Here is a 4937-nt window from a genome sequence, read left to right as displayed (position 1 = left end):
ATTCAGGCTGTAGTCTGCACTGTGTAAACACTGAAAAAGGAAATCCATTATATGAAATTAATCTCTTTATTTGTGTCATCATAACTAAAGATTGTTATAAAGAGAAGGAAGGCTTCAACCATTCAGTTTAATACATATGTAATTACGACATGTTAACATTTTGCTCGAACCATAATGTACATTTTAATTTTGCAATACCCACGTGTTCGCTTGTTAATACATAATCATTATTGTAGGAAGATTTTCAGCTTTAAGTGCCAACCAGATGCAGTGCAGAGAGTGACAACCATGTGTCCAGGTAGGATAATTAAAAACCTTGCTTGTCGCATTGTACAATTTGAATTTATATACTACACTAACCGTTAATCAATTTTCATTCACTAATATATGGAGTATCTTTATGTATTTCAATATTTTAAGTTTCATTTTCACAATTGCTTTATAAACATTTTTGGTTTCTCAAATTTGCTTGAAAATGCACCATTTGTCCTCTTGAAAAAAAAAATCTTACAGGACGAAACCCCCCAACCCCATTTTATGACAGTCTGTCAAGCTCACTCACTTGCCAAGTGTCACTCAATACAAACTTTTACGCTTCACCACTTTCAAATGTCACCAGCCGCCACTGCCCAGAAGTTCATTTTTATTTATTTACACAGTACATTCATTTTTAATACAGAAAACTCTAAAGAAGCACATCAGACAGAATCCAGTGTCACTTTCATCATTACAAAGAGTTTGGAGATATGGAAAAAAGAACCAGAGAATAAACCCACCTCAATAAAGTTATAATTTGAAGTTGGGAATGCCCTCCGCTCTAGGTGTGCCTATGCTCTCACTGGGTCTGACAATGCTCATTTTAAAGATGTTTATATGACAAAATTTGTCTAATGGCTTCACCTGCCACTCAAAAACATAAAAAAGCCAAAACAGCTGGCACCAGCGTGCCTATGCACGAGTATACATTCATCAACACAGATGACCATGCACTCTTCATGGGCTGTTTGGCTATTTTAATTTTACTTTAAATTTAGAGCTCCCAGATGGCAATTGTCCATCTTGGAAACGAGTAAATATAAAAATAAAAAGTGTGAAAAGTGCATTATGAAGAAGGAGCAGCCTGCTAGCAATTTACATTCGTCAAGTTCTCTGAAAAAGAAAAAATGGGAGCCTGAGATATGACATGTACAGAAAAAGATGACAGATTTACTGGAGACCAGGTAGCCTACCTGGGTTAAGATAAAAAAAACCCTCATCTAGGGACATGGGTAGAAGTAGGACTAGGAGTCAGACAGTATAGCATTGCCTTGGATCACAAGGGCAGAATGCTCCTTAGGGGGGCCAGCGCCAGCAGTGTACATTGTTGGTATTAAGCCATAACTAGCTGTTGCGATCATGTGTGGAACTCCCCCCATGTAATGTCATAGTTCAACCTAAAGGTTGGTCAAACGTTATTTTGCAAGTTGGGGACTCACAAAATAGTGTTTGCGAGTCGCTATTAGGAAGAGGCGTGCCAAGGGTGTCCCTTACAAATAGCGAGTCAGGATGGTATTTACCATTATTCTGCAACCGCATTTGTGGTCGAAGGACACCCGCAGTTTACCACCTACTTCAAGTAGGTGATGAGCCACTCGCAAATGGGAAGAGGTCCCAAGGGGACCCTCTCCCCTTTGTGAATGGATGCAAAAATATTTTTTACGGGCAGGCAGTGGTCCCACACACCACTGCTTACTCTTAAAAAATTAAATGGACTTGTTTAATTTTTGTTTTTCAAAAGCAGCTCACTTTTCTTTAAGGATAATGGGCTGCATTTTTTTTAAAACTACGGTCTGTTGACCCCAGCAAGCCACCATCCCATTCCCAATGGATCGCAAATTGCAACCTGCCTCATAAATATTGATGAGGCAAGTCATTTGCGGCCTCATTAAGAATCGCAAATAGTGTCTGAGACACTGTTGTACATTTCATTTTGCGAGTCGCAAAACATCCTAATTTGCGACTCGCAAAAAGGCCATACATCTGGCCCAAAGTTCCCATAGACCTAGTAAACACTTAAAACAATCTTTGACTTTTGGCACAGGGGCCCTTACTAGAGCCTCAACTAGACTAGACTTTGCATTAATACCCTCCTCAGATACCACATGACCTAGATATTCCATGTTGTATTTTATCTTTAATAACTTTAGAGTCACATCATGTATTTCTCTATCCTCAGCATAAATAAAAATATTTTCCAGAAGAATGGCTAATCCAGCAAGATTGTTAAATAAATTAAACAATCACACATTGATAAAACTGAGTTGGCTGAAGCTAAGCCGAATGGCATACTACAGTATTGAAATGTACCAATTGGGCACACAAACCAAGTGAACTTTCAAGATTAAGGCTGCAATTCCACCTAGTGGTCTGCTGATGCTGGGTCAAGCTTGATAAATACATTTGACCCCATAGCAAGGCAAGCACCTCATTAACTTTAGGGAGTGAATCAGAGAGAATCCAAAGCACCTAACTGGGACTCCTCAGATCAACACACGTCCGTCCTTAGATCCTCATTGCACATATGAGCCAAAATCAGTGGAGATAACTATAAAGGAGATTCAATAGTACCCAGTTGTCACAACATATTTTCTTCCAGTTCAGGATTGACTCTCCTGCTGAATGATGCCCAATCTAGTATATGCTGGACAGGCATCACCCCAGCTTTGAGCTTAACTTTGTGCTTGTATCCTTTTATTGTTCTGAGCAGATCTCCGAATAGAAGAGGATATTTTTGTATCAATCCATCAACTTAACTTTACAGGTAATCACTAGCACTATCTTCCAAGTGGTCTTAGAACCATGCCAAAAGGCCCTTGATATTTTTTAAACACTTTATTAATTACTTTTTATCACTGTCACCAGAGAACTTTTCATCACGGTCACAGGAGAAAAAGCTAAATGTATATATTTCACAATCACATTGAAGGAGGCACAGTGTAGTGAAGTCAAGGCAATGGAACAGTCAGAATTATCTTAAAAGAGCATTTGTCCAAGGCTCAAGACCGTTGCTCAGTTACCCAAAACTAAATATAGTTCTTTAGCATCAGATGCACTAGACCACGGGTACTCATAGTACGGCCCGCGGGCCAGCAGCGGCCCGGCAAGCCTTCCCTGGCGGCCCGTGGACCATGAGACATGGTACCCGTGTTTACAAAGACTGTCTGCAACACTCTGCTGCTCTGTGGGGGCCAGGCAATTTATTCTGGTGAAGCCAGAGTGGAGCTGCAGGGGCCCCAAGAGGGTGTGAAATACAGCAATGCCCCATTCACAAGCAAATGGTCTTTTTGAAGACCTGTGAAATGCTCGGGTGGGGCTGTGTGTCTGTGCGCGCTGGGAAAGCAGGCTGGCGAAGCTGTCTCAGCCCGGGTGACACAGGCAGGGTGGGGTGACAGAGGGAGGTAGAGGGACAGAGACAGAGGGAGGGAAATGGAGACAGAGAAATGGAGACAGAAAAAGGGAGACAGACATACAGAGGGAGGAGGGCGATAGACGGATGAGGGTGACAAAGGGATGAGGGTGACGGAGTGCGGGAGGTACAGTGAGAGAAGGGGAGTGAGGGAAGGGGAATGAGGGAGGGAGTGAGGGAAAGGGAGTGAGGGAAGGGAAGTGAGGGAAGGGGAGTGAGGGAAGGGGGAGTGAGGGAAGGGGGAGTGAGGGAAGGGAGTGGGGGAAGGGGGGAATGAGGGAAGGGGAATGAGGGAGGGAGGGAGGGAAGGGGAGTGAGAGAAGGGAGTGAGGGAAGGGGAGTGAGGGAAGGGGAGTGAGGGAAGGGGAGTGAGGGAAGGGGAGTGAGGGAAGGGAATGAGGGAAGGGAATGAGCGAAGGGAATGAGGGAAGGGAGTGCGGGAAGGGGACTGAGGTGAGGGAGTGAGGGTGTGAGGGAAGGGGAGGGAGTGAGGGAAGGGGAGTGAGGGAAGGGGAGTGAGGGAAGGGGAGTAAGGGAGGGAGAGGGGGAATAGGGAAAGGGGAGTGAGGGAAGGAGAGTGGGGGAAGGGGAGTGAGAGAAGGAGTGAGGGAATGTGGGAAGGGGAGTGAGGGAAGGGGAGGGAGTGAGGGAAGGGGAGTGAGGGAAGGGGAGTGAGGGAAGGAAGTGATGGACATGAGGGAGGGAGCGAGGGAAGGGGAGTGAGGGAAGAGAGTGAGGGAAGGAGAGGGAGTGAGGGAGGGAGGGGTGATGGAGGGGGTGAGGGAAGGGGAGGGAGTGAGGGAAGGGGAGTGAGGGAAGGGAGTGAGGGACGGGAGTGAGGGAAGGGGAGTGAGGGAAGGGAGTGAGGGAAGGGAGTGAGGGTAGGGAGTGAGGGTAGGGAGTGGGGGAGGGAGGGAGGGAGGGAGGGAAGGGGAGTGAGGGAGTGAGGGAAGGGGAGTGAGTGAGGGAGGTAAGGGGAGTGAGGGAGGGGTGAGGGAAGGGGAGTGAGAGAGTCAGGGAAGGGGAGTGAGGGAGGGGGTGAGGGAAGGGGATTGAGGGAGTGAGAGAAGGGGAGTGAGGGAGAGAGGGGAGTGATGGAGGGAGTGAGGGACGGGAAGGAGGGAGTGAGGGAGGGAAGAGAAGTGAGGGAGGGGGTGAGGGAAGGGGAGTGAGGGAGTGAGGGAAGGGGAGTGAGGGAGAGAGGGGAGGGAGGGAGGGAGGGAAGGAGTGAGGGAAGGGAAGGGGAGTGAGGGAAGGGGGGAGCGAGGGAAGGGGAATGAGGGAGGGAGTGAGGGAAGGAGAGTGAGGGAAGGGGAGTGAGGGAAGAGGAGTGAGGGAGGGGGTGAGGGAAGGGGAGTGAGGGAGGGAGGGAAGGGGAGTGAGGAAAGGGGAGTGAGGGAAGGGGAGTGAGGGAAGGGAGTGAGGGGAGGGGAGTGAGGGAAGGGGAGGGAGTGAGGGAAGGGGAGTGAGGGAAGGGGAGGGAGGGGTGAGG

The sequence above is a fragment of the Lissotriton vulgaris genome, unplaced genomic scaffold (assembly GCF_964263255.1).
Source record: "Lissotriton vulgaris unplaced genomic scaffold, aLisVul1.2 SCAFFOLD_384, whole genome shotgun sequence".
In the NCBI taxonomy this organism is placed as follows: Eukaryota; Metazoa; Chordata; class Amphibia; order Caudata; family Salamandridae; genus Lissotriton; species Lissotriton vulgaris.
Note: the sequence above shows the minus strand (reverse complement) of the source record.